The sequence below is a fragment of the Vicugna pacos genome, chromosome 10 (genome assembly GCF_048564905.1).
Source record: "Vicugna pacos chromosome 10, VicPac4, whole genome shotgun sequence".
Taxonomy (NCBI): Eukaryota; Metazoa; Chordata; class Mammalia; order Artiodactyla; family Camelidae; genus Vicugna; species Vicugna pacos.
In genome coordinates this window covers 41,037,102-41,052,890 of record NC_132996.1, presented here as the reverse complement: position 1 = coordinate 41,052,890, position 15,789 = coordinate 41,037,102, and the positions used below count along the sequence as shown (strand labels likewise).

The window sequence follows — 15,789 nt, the reverse complement described above, 5'->3', positions numbered from 1 at the left end:
GCTCATGGAAGCCAATCTAGCGGCAAACATGCTGGATGAGTAAACGTACCAAGTGATGCTCCTCGGAGGGGCAGACAGGGTACCGAGCTATATTAGACATAGACTGGGTCCCTAGAAAACTATCCCAGGGTTAGAAAGACACCCATCCACAGGGCCACATTCCCAAGGGTAAGGATTTCCAGCTAAGCTAGTGAGATGGTCTTCATGAAGATGGGCGTTTAAAACTAACCCTCCAGGACACAGTCATTCACTTAATGAATGTCTCTTCTGTGCCAGGTCACAGGAACACAATGATCAACAGTGACCAATCTCCTTGGGGTGGATAAGGAGCCAAGCATTCTAAAATATTACATTTAAACAATTTTTTTTGTTTTATTTAACATTTTTGTAACCAGCAGTACAGACATTAAAGTCCAAATGTATTTAAGTGGAATGTAAATATTTGCTCCAAGCTGTGGAGCAAATTTGAAAGCAGAACAGCCTTTTTCAAGAGATAGAGAAATGCGTGAGAATCGCTTTTTTGCACTTTTTTTTTTTGGCAAGCAAACAGGCCAAAATGTCCTAGAGTCCAGATATAAATCCCACTTCTACTTTTTCTATTTCAAAAACATTGCCCTCAGCTCATGTTGTTTTTGACAGTTCCCTAATCTTTTATTTAATGAGATAAAATTAAAGAATTACTATCAAACATAGACAATTTGCTTAGAAAACAGAATGGAAGCATCCCAAGAAGTTACCAAGCTGAGATCTGACTGAGCAGAAGTTCAGCGATGAGATCCCTGCAAGCCGTCAGGGCAGCCACAGCGGCGGTGGGAGGCATCCCGTGTGTTCAGACACTGGAACTTACTGGGATTTAGCTGGCCCAGGACTTCATCTCCACACAACTCGGTCAGGTCCCTTGTGTCCACAGGTAAAACGATCACTGGGTCAGGATGTGCCTTCCTTTATACTGTAAGCTCATCAAGTCAGCAAAGCTCCTTGGGCAGTTCTGCCCCCAGGCTGGGATTTCTCACTCCATGATGTTAGGAAAACTGATTTCTGCCCTGATTGGTCCATGTAGGCACACTAGGTCATTAAAAGGGTCCTAGTACTAATTTCTGTGTGTGTGTGTGTGTTTCTGGGGACTCGGGGGTTCCCCATGCATTGCAGCAATTCTCTGACGCCAGCCATGTGTCCTATAATTCAACTCAGTTCCGAGTTAGCATCAAATTCCATGGGTGAAGGGTTCAATCTCACAAGACTGCCTCCCATCCCCACTCCCCACCAACTTCAGACATCAGTCACAAGCCTGTTTTTCTGAATGACCAGCTATTGACTGAAGGTTCCCATGATCCCCTCCTTGGGTTTGACTAATTTGTTAGAGCAGCTCATAGAACTCAGAGAAATATTTTACTTACTAGATCACTGGTTTATTATAAAAGGATATAACTCAGGAACAGCCAGACAGAAGAGATGCAGAGGGCCAAGTATAGGGAAAGGACCAGGGCCTGCCATGACCTCCATTCTCCCCTTGGTGACCTCCTTATGGTCACCAACCTGGAAGCTCTCCAAACCCTGTCCTGCCGGGTTTTTATGGCAGCTTCATTACAGATGATTGATTAAATCCTTGGCCACCGGTGCTTGCACTCAATCTCTAGTCCCTCTCCCTTCCCCGAGGTCAAAGGGTGGGACTCAAAGTTCCAACCCTTTAATCACATGGTTGGCTCCACTGGCCATGGCCCTATCCTTAGGTGTGGTCCAAAGTCACTGCATTAACATAATAAAAGACATCTTTATCACTCTCATCACATCTCATCACTCTTGGAAATTCCAAGAGTTTAAAGAGCTCTGTGTCAAAAACAGGATGAAGACCAAATAAACATTTCTTATTATAAATCACAGCATCACAGTCATCCACTGTCTAAGGCCAATTTGGAATTGTCCAAGAGCTTCCACAGTAAGAAGATTGGCCAGAACACTTAAGAGATTCAGGAAACCTGGGTTCTGTTTCCATTTCGGCCACCGTCTATTCTTTCAACAAAGATTTAGTGAACGTGAGGCATGCTCCCTGTCTGCATAGAACTGAAGAATCTATCTTGCACTGATTTGCTGGGTAGAAGTGAGAAAATGACTTTGCCTGCTTCACACAGATACATAAAGAAAGCTCTCAGCTGTCCTTCCCTTGATCCTACCATGCTCTCTCTCACCGGCTAGTCTCTGGGCACGCTGTTCCCTCTGCCTAGAACACTCTCTTCCTGTTGCGTGGAGTTAACTCACCATCCCACCGGCATTCACTGGTTTTGGTCATAGCTGCATCTCCAGTGACTTATACAGTACTTGACACAGATAAGGGGCTCATGGATGGGTAAGTTTAGTCAAAGCTAGCTTGTATGATGGTTAAAACCAAAATACTAGCTTTGAAATCATGCAGATCCTAGTTCAAATCTCCACTCTGGCCCTTGCCAGCTATGGGATGTAGGCAACTTATTGAACCACTCTGAGCCTCATCGTCTGTGTCTGGGAAATGGATCAGATACTACTGACACTCCCAGGTAGTGGTGTGAGGGGTTAAATGAGACTATGGACACAAAGTAAAGCACCTCCAGGCACCCGAACGCCGAATAACCAGCAAATATGGTGACCATTATCTTCATCACTGCTGTTACATGTCCTTTTCTGTGCACAGTCCACCACCTCATCTACATCAAAGAAGATCCTGAAGTTATTTACAAGGCAGGGCTTTGTAATAGCTGCCTGCTGACACACACACACACACACACACACACACACACACAGAGCTTTACAACAGCAATGAAGAGGAGGAGGAGAACAATCACTTCTTCTAATGTCAGTAATTGTGGACCCTTTGACCGGCCTGTCTTACGAAAGCCCACATGAGAAGTGGGAAAAGAAAAAGACCAGCAGGAGCCTACTCCTGAAGAAACGTGCTTCCCAGAGCTTCCACAGGACCCTTAACCACAGACCCGGAGAACTGCGCCAGGGTTCACAACCAGGAATCTCTTCCGCACCCCCTGGGAATCTGTGTTTGCCCAGGGTATGGAAAGCTGTTTCTGTGCATTACATCAAATGACAACTCCAAGTTATGATCTGTTTTTATCTGTATCAGAGCAAAAAGGTAAATTTTTCAGCCATTACTTAAAATTCCTAGACGGGCACCAAAGGCTTTCTACACTTTGATTCCAGAGGGAATGGACAGAGCAGGGTGGTCTGTTACGTGCCTCAAAGCAACTAACACTGCCCGGGGCTCTCCTAGAACAGGGGCAGCTTCTGGAATTCGGTTCCTAGAAAAAGGGAGCTCATTCTCTACTCCAGGATCAGCCTAGCTGAACTGGATGAAAGTTAAATAGATAGCAGAGGAAAAAAATACAACTAGAAAATAGAACAAAAAGAATCAGACTCACAGATACAGAGAACAAATTAGTGGTTACCAGTTGGGGAAAGGACAATATAGGGATGGGGGAGGGGCAGGTACAAACTACTGGGTATAAGAAAGGCTCAAGAATGAATTGTACAACATGGGAAATACAGCCAATATTTTGTAATAATGGTACATGGAAAGTAACCTTTAAAATTGTATGAAAATTAAAAGATTAAATTAATTTAAAAGTTTAAAAACAAAGTTAAATAGATACAGGGAAAGGCAGACTAGGAATTCTCTTTTGTGTTGCCCTTGTGACAAAAGCAATATTCTTTTTTTTTTAATATTTCTTTTATTTTGGGGGGAGGCAATTAGGTTTGTTTGTTTGTTTGTTTATTTTAATGGAGATTCTGGGGATTGAATCCAGGACCCCGTGCATGCTAAGCACGTGCTCTGCCACTGAGCTATACCCTCCCCCCAGCAATGCTCTTATTTTATTGAGGGTAAACTGAGGCCCAGGAATCATCTGTAGCCATTACTAGTCACTCCCCACACCTCCCTCTACACCCCCATCCTGGCCCCAAGAGCCCAGGCAACCACAAATCTACTTTCTGTTGCTATAGACTTGCCTGCAACTCTGGACATTTCATAGAAGTGGAATCATGCAATATTTGGTCTTCTGTGCCTAGGAAGACATCTTTTAACAACACATACGAGCAGCTGATGGCTCATCAAACTAATATCCAGAGATGTGCTATCCATCACTAATAGCACGAGCCACATGTGGCCATTTAAATTAACATCGAATATATTTAACGTTCAGTTTCTCCATCTCGCCAGCCACACTTCAAGTGCTTAATAGCCCCACGCAGCTACTGGCTATCCTATTAGACAGCATAGATACAAAATACTACCATCACTAGAGAAAGTTCTGTTGGAACTTGCTGACCCAGAGGATACAAAGGCATTTGCTGATTAACTACAAACCCGCTCTCTCTGCAATGTCTGCTCCTCCTGGTGTTGAAAAGTTAACTTTGCAGACAGAGTGAAAGTAAGGAAGAGCTCAGGGGAGGGGGAGGGGGGAGCAGGGAGGGAAGGAAGGAGGCGGGAAGGGATTGGTGGGCCAGGAGGAGCTAACCCCCCCCCCTTCCCACCCTAACATCAGTGTTATTCTCAGTGCCCAGGGTGCTCCCCTGGCCAGGCCCCAGACCTAAAAAGCTCTCTGTTCAGCTAAGTTCATCCAAAAGGCAGACACGCCAAAGCCCTTGGAAGCACTTCAAGGCATCTAGCCTCTACCTCAGCTGTTTGATGATTTCTAAAGTGCTGCACGCCAGAAGGTGATCTGAGGGGCTCCTTAATGAGAGTGAACAGTCCTGATCAGTTTCTGGCCAGCAGAGGCTACTCTGGTTGCCAAGACGTGACCCCTAAGGCTGACAGACATCCCAAGGCCAGAGCCATGGCATCTTGACATGCTCAGACAGAAGGCAGCCCAGGCCCTGTGTTCCACCCCTTTCCTCGGGCTGTTCACTAGTTCAGCTATGACGTCTTTCCTCTTATTGTCCAAAGATGCTTCAATCACCTGCTCCCAGGACAAAAGGGTATTTCAAACTGCAGCTTTGGATGCATTAAGATGATCAGAGAGCCCAGACTTAAGGACAATGGACAAACAAAAGGAAAAACAGAATCACACTCAGAAAAAAAGTCCTTTACTAATCCAAAGGCCCTTTGTTCCAAATCACAGTGCAAAAATCATCCATCATGACCTTTTAAAGTTGTCCTAGAGGAGTATTATCAATTTGGCTAACGGCTTTTTGTTTAAAACTCTTCTTTCTTCATCTTTAGTAGCCAATTTATTAAAAAAAAAAAAAGACAGCCTAATAAATGCTTCTTCCAATGTGCCTGCTTGCCTAGATCAATACATTTGTCTTGAATTCCCCCTCCCTCAATGAGTGGCAGTGGGGGTATTTCAAAAATCAATAGGTACATTTCTAAGATACCAGGAGCAAAAGAGAACCAGGTGGATATTTACCAAGCTATGACAATTCTTGTTTCAGGGAAGAGCACTCTGTGTTTCCTGGTCCCTTGGTTTTCAAAAACGTCCTTCACCATGGAGATACAGCTAAGCAGGAAAAGATGGGTCCATGGATGCTTTAGACTTCTGATCCTGAGCAACAGACCAGGCATGGAGAACGGGCTCTTTAGGGCTCTCAGTTCAGCTGCTGTGGTTACTCCACCCCTTACAGTCATTTCTGACTTTGTCTATTCATGAATTCATGCATTCAACATGTTCATAATTCAAGGTATTTTCCCCCTCTGTTTCATCTCATGTAATCTTCCCATTAATTTTGAGGTTGATGCTATTCTCATTCCCATTTTAAAGCTGAGGAACTGGAAAATCAGAGATATCAAAGAATCCGTCAAAGTCACACAGCCATCCGAGACCAGACCCCAGGTGTTCTGAATCCCAGGCTAGCATTCAGGCCATCTTCATTATATGACAACTCATGCCAGCTGGTATGGAAAAGAGAACCCAGAAGGGCAAAGGGAATCTCAAGACCAAGGATCCCAGAGGCCTGAGAACAAGCTTAGACAGAGTCAGACCTGTTTTGCAGGCTTCTAGACAGAGCCAGACCTGTTTTGCAGGCTTCTACTTTCACAGGTAGTCTCTACCTTGGTGAAAGGGGGTCTCACAAAGCAAGCAGGGTGTGTGTCCCTACAATGAATGGCTTGTGTCTGCTTGTCAGACAAGAACTTCTGTGGGACTGAATAACCAAGGATGCTTCAGCCACTCTGCCCACTGAAAATTCTCAGAGCTACACACAGCCAACTTACCTTTTATGAGCTCAGAGCATTCTCATTTTCATGCGATTGCAGCAAAAAAGAGACCTTGACAAGTGAAATCAATCCATCTATATATATGTGTGTGTATCACACACACACACACACACACACACACATATATACTGGGTCCAACTTATATTGTGTGGTAGATTGACTGCAAAAACAGCCTTAAGTCTCTGCCCCTCTCTCGATCATGCATGCTTTGCAATGTGCCTTGGTAGCACCTCCCTCAATGGAGAGAGTATGTTTCCCAGCCTCATGCACCTGGGCAGGCGTGTGACTTGCTTTGACCAATTGGATGAAGCATATGAGAACTGATGATGATTCTCAGAGCTTAGGCCTTAAAAGGCCATGCACACTTCAACCCTGTCTCAGAATTTGTCCACCACCACAGAATAGTCTGAACTGGCTGGCTGGCAAACAAGAGACCAGATAGAGAAAGCTGGTTTGGCTCAGCTGAGGCCAGTACAGACCAGAGAGCATCCAGCCCATCACCCAGGCGGCCTCAGATGCATGAGCAAGCCCCACCAGGGTATCACCGGAGCCTGACACACCCCAGCAGAGCTGTCCCATCCATCTGGAGGTTTGAATAATGGCCATCATTTGAAACCAGAACATTTACGCCCTGGGGAGATAAAAGTCAAACAAGTCAGAACCAGCTTTACCAGTCTTATCAGGACAAAAGTCCAGAAAAAAGTTCACTCCCACAAGTTTTACTATTATTTACTAGTAAGCAGTAACAGGTTTGAAGAAACTCTGGGGAAAGTTACTATTTCTTAATAGAAGATTTAAGACAGAAATAGCTCAGAACTTGACTTAAAGAGCAAAAGCTTAGAGTCAAATGACTTGGGTTAGACTTCTAGATGGAAAAGTCACTCTCCACCCCCCACAGGTACTCACTGGTATTGACTCGAGACCAGATGAATTTAAAATGAGGCAAAGTAATCCTGGCTTGCTAAGGAGGTTCATCCCCAAAGGGCCACAGCCTCATTCATACATGAACAACAGGGCAGAACGAATCTCCGGTGCAGAAAAATCTTTGCAAACAGCCCCAGACTCTTCCCTCTAAGGTGGAGTCTCTCTCCCTGGTTTTCCCTAATGGATGCTGCCCCCTACAGCACCTATGGGAAATACACTTGAAAATACAATCCTGCAGGGATACCTGCCCTAAGATGTGTATCTGGCTCTTCTCTGGAGAGGGTAAGAAAACGAGTCCAAGTGTTAAACAGTTGAAAGCAGCCACAAGCCCCTTCTCACTCAGTGGCCACGACCACTTTTGTGTGGCAGGGACCCTTGCCTGCAGCCTCTCTGATGGCTTCAGAGCATGAGCTTGGCAAATTCCAAACAACTTAGGTGAAGTGAAGGGAAAAATCGTCCCCGGGTATGTGAACGGAGTAAAGGAATTTATCACAAACCGTACAGAGGCTGTTATCTGCGTGAAATGCAACTTTTGTTCAGTAATGAACCCTAGAGAATAAGCGGCATCATCAAGAATACAGTGCACTTTTGGAATGAATGAAGACTTTCAAAGGAACCAACTCGAAGTGTGGGTGTGGGGGGTGCTCTGGGAACTCCAATAAACTGTGGGGGAGTTACTGTCATTACCAGGCCTTTTCCAGGACCTACTAAAATCACACCACCTCCACCCTTTGCCCGGGATAATCAAATACTGTATTTGCAAGGGATCTTAGAGAAAATCCTCTTCCAATCTACCTGCTAATATAAGAAAACTCCCCTCTGTTAACAATAGTGAGTGATGGTCTAGCCTGTTTCTGTTCCTCTGGAGTGAGAGACCTCCCTACTCAAGACAGCCTGCTCAACTGTGAGAAGACAGATGTAAAAAAGTTCTTTTTTTTAATAAAGTGAAAATTTGCTTCCTTGTAATTTTTTTTTAGTTCTACCCGCTGTGGCTAGAGGGAGAAAAAAAGCTGGCCCAGGATACAGAGCTTTATTTCTAAAAGGAAAGTGGTCTCTCCCCAGTAAACTGTTCCCTAAAACATATTTTGCTTCTAACCGCTGGTGCAAGAACAGGTCTTCTGAGCAAAGCAGACAGACCCCTGCAAATTTCGTCTCTGGGTCTCACCCTGATGAGGTTCTAACTAATCCAGAGAATTCAGTTCATCCCTTCTACATGCATCCTCCCAACACCTAATCACCTTCTCAAAAGCAGGTGTCACAAAATGCAATGAGAAGATTTGTGCCATGTTTAACAGCTGTCTCTGCCACCAAACTGTAAGTTCCATGAGGGCAGGGATCATTATCTGCTTTTTCACTTTTGAATATTTAGTGACTGGCATGATGCATGAGACACAGAAGGCACCTGATAATGTACAAAAGGATGAAATCTGAGTTCCAAGTATACAAATGCCCAAAAAGAAGGGGGAGACCCATTTACTTCACACTGCAGCCTGGTTGGAATTATCTGCTCTTAAAAATGGAGCCAAATCTAGCATATCTTTTCCTGCAGCAGTCATCACCTAGAACCTTCAAAGATCCTTCTCTTTCGGGCTAACCCTGATTACTGAGCCTACTCGCTGGTAGCCCACTGAAGAGAGAAGGATGGATGGCTTTGTGAAGACTGATTTTAGCTCACGCTTGCTCTCAGTTCCTCACACTGGCGAGTTTTTCCATCATGGCCACATGAACCTGATCGTGCCCATGATGTGGGTTTTATTCAGTCCATGTACATTCTCCCAAATTGTGGAAACACACGTGGGAAGGCTCTGTCTGGAGTCGTTATCTTCCCAGGACGTCCTAAGGATGCCTTGGCTGGAAACCAAAGCTCCACTCGGATATGAAACAAAGCCTGGGCAGTAGAGGGCAGCAGAGACTCACCATCAGGGCTGTCCTGAGCCACAGAACCTTTTTTTCTTTTTTTTTTAATCTTTGCTTTGCCCAAGGTGAGTTATTACAGGACACTGATTCCCACCTCATTTCACATTTCATAAAAATGCTGTGATTCTCCCATTTTGAAAAGGGCACAGGGAGCATTAGGTGCGGCGAGGTCTCCTTTACCTTTGCTCTTTTGAGGGAAGTGGGCCAGACCGCTGATTTCCATCAGCAGCTATTAACTGTAGAATACCCACAAAGTTCGGGGAGCCTGGACAATCGCATGAACCAACACGGCCGCCAAGAAATCGAGGCAGGCGCTCCCAGGACACTAAGAATGTAAACTGTGCACACAGTGCCTTGGCATAAACCACTCTGCAGCATGACACTTCTCTCCACGGCATGACACCTGAGGGTGGCCCATGTACCCCTCTTATCACAATGTAGATGGCTATGACCGTCATCCTGGAGATGGATATTCTCAGTGTGACCCCTCATCCGACATCCTCATCAGAAGACGGTTCCCTGACACACAGGTTATGTGTTGGTCTCCTGATGAAATGCATAGACTTGGGAGCTTGAGGAAGGCAAAATGCAGCTGAGAAACAGGCATTTTATCTGGTAGGTTCATTTAAGTCAGAGGATGCTATGTGCCCAGCACCCAGGCAGCCACACACGTGGTCTCATCAGGTTGGTGCGGCTACATGAGCCGTCAAGTTTTACTGTTCCAGAGCGCTCCCTTGTCTGGCCAGCGTTCTGTTCCTGTACTCTGCATTGTGAACATGAGCCCCATGTGCTCATAGAAAAGTCAATCTCATTTATCCCCAAAGCTACTTATCTTCTCATGCTAATAAACACTGTCAAGTACCTAACTTTAGAGAAGAAAAAAAAAATTTTTTTATAGAAGAACATCCGAATGAATGATTGAACTTAAGCTCTGACTCCAGATGATACCTGGATAAAAATTCCGAAGGGAGCCCCCAGAAACATAAATACTTTCCCCTACCAATGATCCTTGAAATTAAATTGAATTTGTGTACGTGTGATGTTTTCCACACAGCAGATGGAAGCAAAAGAGATGCTGAGATTGATCACCTGAAGATCAGATGAACATAAACTAGTCACTTTTCATTCCTGACACAAGACTAATCAAATAGCTATTTCATATTCCTAAATGATCTCTTTTCTCTTTTTCTCAACTCCTTCATCCTGTTACAAAAAGTCAGGTTTACTGTCTTTTCGAGAAAGGACAGACAGCAGAACCAGGAGCTCACACAAGGCTTTGAGACACATCCATATTTAGAGAAGAGCACACATGGTTAGATCCTTCTTATTCTTCTCCCTGAAAAAGGACGGCTTTGGCATTAAAGGTTATTAGCCTCACACATTAGCGGGATTGATGCGTCTCCTGCTCTGAAGGCTCTTTGAGTTACACAGTAGATCAAGAAAACGGCTCCCGAAGGTGGCCGGAGAGACGATATCAGATAAAAGTTCCTTCACCTTCATGTTTGACTTTAGTTTAGTGCTGGAGGTTAAGCTAGGATGGAGAACAGGAAGGAAGGCGCACTGCACAGTCTCCTCTCCAGGCAACCCTGCAAGTGCTCACCCTTATTCTGAACAGAAGAGTGCTCTCACCAAGCAACAGCAAGCTCTTCAAGTGCTGGCAGAGAAAGAGCCCGAAGGTGGTTTTCCAATCAGGGAAGACTTTCCCCCTCCCTCTGCTACCATATCCAGATCCCACAGGGACCCTTTTTCTTCATATCTAACCTGAATATGGGATCCAAATCCATTTCCTTCTTTTCTATTAGCTCAGCTAAAACAAGGTAGCATTATTTTTTTTAAATTAAAATGAGAACTTTGCTAGAGATGAGTGAGCCAACAGAAGGAAACCAAAAGACACAAAGACCTATGCAAGTAGGCAAGTTGCTGACTCTGGGAATAAATTTAAATATGTGCACAACAAAATGTATGTATATGATAATTTAAATAGCTTCCCATGTACTGAGCTCCTGCCATACACCACGCATTAGTTTAGGGGTCTCACCACGTTAATCTCTGTTCCCCGGAATGACACACTACAAAGTAGCTGCTGAGAGTTGAAGGGCAATGAGAAGGCGGCACGCTCTTTTGGAGGGGACCAAGAAGTCCTCCCAGGAGAGGGGGGTCTCACACTTCAGTGTTGTAAGAATGACCAGGGTGTAAAATGCGGACTTTGGGACTCTAACTCAGAAATGTGAATTTGAAGGACAAGATTTGTAAAGCTTCAGGATTTCTGTTTTTAGCAATTTCCTCAAGGGATGCTAGTGTAGACGGCTCATTAATCATACCTGCAGCATCAACAGTCTCAAGTTCACCGTCTCATCAGATCATGGGACTGGAGCTGTGTGCTTCACACTTAACCGAGAGCTACCATGTGGGATCTGCTTTCTCCCCAGTTACACAGCAGCAATTTGCATATACTCTGTTGAGGCATTATCTTTGGAGAGAGGTGCCATGTGTTTTAGGACTTTTTATCTCTTCAATTATACAATGGCAATAATTTGTTTACAACAAAAGGGAACTAGGGTGTGAAATGCAATCTAAAAAAATGCAATCTGCCTTCACTGCAGAAGCCGTAACCTCCACCCGCCCACTTGTGAAACAGCACTATTAACAGACAGCAAACCAACTGACTTACACACTATTTACAAAGATCAGAATGTAGCGATTGTTTCGTGCTATGCAAATTGCACCCACCATGTCCATAAACTCCAGCAACCAGGAAACAACAACCATACCCTTCAGAGAAATGTCTACAGCCAACAGGGGTGACAAGGACAGAAAATCTGAATTGAGCTTCTCAAAAAATGAGAAAAAACCCTTCACATCTGCCTTGCTCCCATCACTAGGGTTAGAGCAGCTCACTGCTGCTTCATAGACGAATAAACTGAATCTCTGAGAGGTGAGGTGACGTGCTATTAGCAAAGGATGAACAAAACCTTTTCCCCTTCTGCATGAGGATCTGACCTTGGGTTCACTGTCTAACTCTGTTCCCCTGGAAACTTGATAAAGATAGAATGTCAGCTATGTTACTAAGCAACACTGCTCATGAAAAAAATGACCGTGGACAGTCACACTACATCTGGACAGGGAAGAGCTGTAAATGAAGTATAAATACTGTTGGTGGCCACCATCCTGGGCTCCTCTGAGCACTGTGACTACTGATTGGGCCCAAGCCTTCTGGGAACCATAGAAGTTATGCACAGGGAGCTGTTACAAAGAGATACTGGCTCTGTGGGACACGGGGCTTTTAAACTAGAGGGACTCCTGTGCCTGCCCCATGTGAATCTTGTTAACCTCACGCCTGAGCTATCACCTGAGGTGGGAGGGGGCAGGGACAGCTCAGGGATGCTGTGTGGACTGCTGTCGATACTGCTGTGAGGACCACTTCTCTGGAACAGAAATGCCCACACTGCCCCGCCAACAGCCTGCGACTCCTGTCTACACCCTTTGGAGGAGAATGGTGCCAGGTGTGGCCTGTGACAGTCTGACTGCCATCCTGAGCACATGCCCTGATAAGCAGTGCACTTGCCCAAAGCTACCCTCCTGGGACGTGGCAGGGCCAGAACTCAAACTCAGTTGGCTGCCTTCAAGGTACACGTTTTCTTTTTAATTGCAGGGCCCAACCTCTTCTCCTGAGATAACTGTATTCTGGTCCGAGAGACCGGTGCAGCTGGAACAAACACTCGCCAGACACTCCTCTCCCCTGCAGTGCCACGTGCCTAGGTTTGCAGTCCTCTAATTCACCCCGCCTGCCCACCTCAGCAGCTGGTCTATTGGTTCACTGAGTTCCATTTCTACATGATCCCCACAGACTAATTTCAACACAATGATACCCTGGTTCAAACCTCTAAGATGGCATTTTAAGCCCTCAGACAATTATGGCTTCTGGCAGGAGAGTCATGGTGACTTCAGAGCTGATTCCTAAAGAGATGATTATCTCCCCTGAGCGCTGACAGGTACCCGAGCTGACTCTCCTTGGCCCGGGTAACAGCTCTGCAATGGCAGGGGCCCCCTGCTGACCCAGGGAGGCTGTACCCCACCAGTGAGACGATCTTGCAGAAGCTTCCCCTCTACTCTCCTACTCTGCAGGACATGAGTTTATTAACACAGTGAGCCCAGCACATGTCCTCTCAGATAAGCACCGGACCAGGAGAGGAGTCATTCCCTCCCAGCCACCCCTTCCTTTTCTCTCGGCAGAAATCCTGAGACGGAAATCAGGGAAGGTGGTATCACTTCTCTGAAGTCCTCCCCGAGCCTTCTGGCTGAGTGCATCTTCTTGCTCACAACTTTGACCACAGCTCTATTACAAGACAAATGAGCACCGCCCTTTCCGAGGTTGTGAGCCTCCAGAAAGCAGTCTGTGCCCAGTCCACACTGTTAGCATGACCAGCCCAATGCTGGACACAAATGGTGACAAAACAAACAAAGGAAAGAAACAACACAAAACAGGAGCACCCCAACCATGCTCCCTTCTGCATGACTTGGACCACCAAATTAATTCCATCCAGTCTAGACTGTAATTGTAGGTCAGCATCTTGATTAATGGCAGAACGTGGGCAACTTCCTCATGCTCACATCTCCGGATCGCTCAGTCCGATAAAGAACTTGCTTTGCCAACCACAAAGCGACAAGTTTACAGAGATTCTAAACCAATGGCCCCAATGTTACTCAGACACGACATTGTGCTGAGGGCTGGAAAACTCTATCTCAAGCCGCATCTGGCTGTCCTCTTTTGCCCATGACAGACAGCAGTGAACGAAGAGGAAGAAAGTGACCTAGAGCATGAAGATCTGAAAAAGGAACCCGTCAGAAAGTGCTGCTGGGGCTCACATGAGACAAGACCAGACAGCCAGTGAAAAGGAAAGAATTCATTCACACCCCACAGTGGCTGATGACAGAGGACTTCAGACTCACTCTACAGAAGGGGAAACTGAGGTCTGGAGAAGTTAAGTGTCTTGAGAGAAGTCATGCCAGGTGGGAGTGAGCCTGATCTCAAACCCAAGTACTTTTGTATTATGCCAAGGTCATGAGTTGTAATGTTCAGCAAACTGTCAATAAAAAAGGTCAGTTTTTAGCAAATGATCTTGATATTTCAGCCTCTTAAAAATAATTTGCTTCATTTCAAAGACAAAGGTTAATTTGCCCAAGAGAATGAGAAGTGTCAAGTGTATAGAGAAACTAGCCTTCTCACACACTGTTGACAGGAATTATACATCAGGATAATCTTTTGGGAGCAAAATTTGACACTGTTTAGACAGCTGTAAAATGTGCATACACCCTCCAAAGCAGAAATTCCACTGAAATAGTTGTATACGTGCAAAAAAGATACATGAGGACATCAATTCAGTGCTGTTTATAATATCAAAAAATTAGAAGCAAATTAAATGAAAGTGGTTAAAAATACTAAGGTAAATTCATACAATGGAGTACTATGCAACTATCTTATGAAGAGAGAATGACCTGTACAAAAGGCTGTCCATGATTTATTCATTTTATTTATGAGATTTAAGATGTCATGTGAGAGAGAGTGTCTGTATATGCATAAGGCTCCTGTAAGAATTAAATTATTACTTAGAAAGCACTTGAAATAGTTCCTAGCAAAGAGTAAACATTTGGAAAAATTTATCAAAATGTGACAGTCTGTGTATGGAAAAAACATATAGAAGAATATAAACCAAGTGGTAAACAGTGGCTTTATCTGGGAGTGGGATTACGTAGGGTTCTTTTTCTTTTAAGAAATTTAGGTGTTGTCTGAATATTTTTATATAATTATTATTGTAGTGAAAATATCATAAAGATGTGCCTTCTATAAAATGAAAACCATTAGAATTCGGTCCAGGAATATTAAACATTTCAAACTTGTATGATGGACTAAATAGTTCAGAAATGCATGAGATTTCTGGCAGTGTTAACCCACTCAGAGGACGTAAGAGAGGGAATGGAAGGAAGAGAAAACAGATAACTGTCACAGATGCTGAAAAAGACAACCATTTCCTCTCCCCTGATAATCAGTGACTCTGGCCTGGAGGCTTAGAGCCACTTAGAGCCACCAGAGGAAGCCAAGGGCCTCAGTATGTCCTGGTCATCCCGTGATGTCCCAGCCATCTTTTAACTGAGGTTTTGCCTTCAATCCTGCTCACACATCCTGCAGGCCGGGCAAGGCTCTAATCTGATCACTGTCTGCAGGAACACAAATCCAAAGCTGGAGCAAAACTATGATATCCCATAATGATACAGCAAACAATTCTCAGGTTTTCCTAAAAGCTAAGGATCTGCAGACTTTCCCTCAAACCTGCAAAATCTGAAATTTGAATCTTTAGGGAAACTAACAGGTCATATTGCTGTACAGAACATTCCGGGTTTTTGTCTATCAACTATGTATTTGATCACCTTATGGAATGAGCTGACGAACTGTGAGTCCCCCCGTGTTTCCTAGCTTCGGAGTACTACCCGTCACTTTTCTTCAGCTTTCCATTCCAGTTGACCGCGCAATATAATCAGAACTAAATTCAGTGAGGCTGCCAAAATGGGGACTTGTTTTTCTTCAGACTTGATTTTAAGAGGAATGTTTCAGTATTTCCCCACAAAGTATAAAGTGCCCTGGGGTTTTTAAAAAGTTGCCTGTTTCAATTTCCTTTTAATCCTTTTTAAAACTGGGGACTAAGTGCTAAAATACTTTTTGTCATTTATTGACAGAGTAAGGAATTCTCATGGAACCT

At 44.6% G+C, this 15,789-nt stretch overlaps 1 protein-coding gene and 1 long non-coding RNA gene across 11 annotated transcripts in view; one reads left to right on the top strand and one right to left on the bottom strand.

The window, feature by feature from the left end:
- NAV2 (neuron navigator 2) overlaps positions 1–15,789 on the bottom strand; it is a 773,977-nt gene that overhangs the window by 178,053 nt on the left and 580,135 nt on the right. The gene's annotated exons all lie outside the window — the stretch shown is intronic.
- LOC140698740 (uncharacterized) lies at positions 12,139–14,153 on the top strand. The gene is made up of 2 exons (XR_012076627.1): positions 12,139–12,661; positions 13,268–14,153. It is a non-coding gene; the product is annotated as an uncharacterized lncRNA (long non-coding RNA).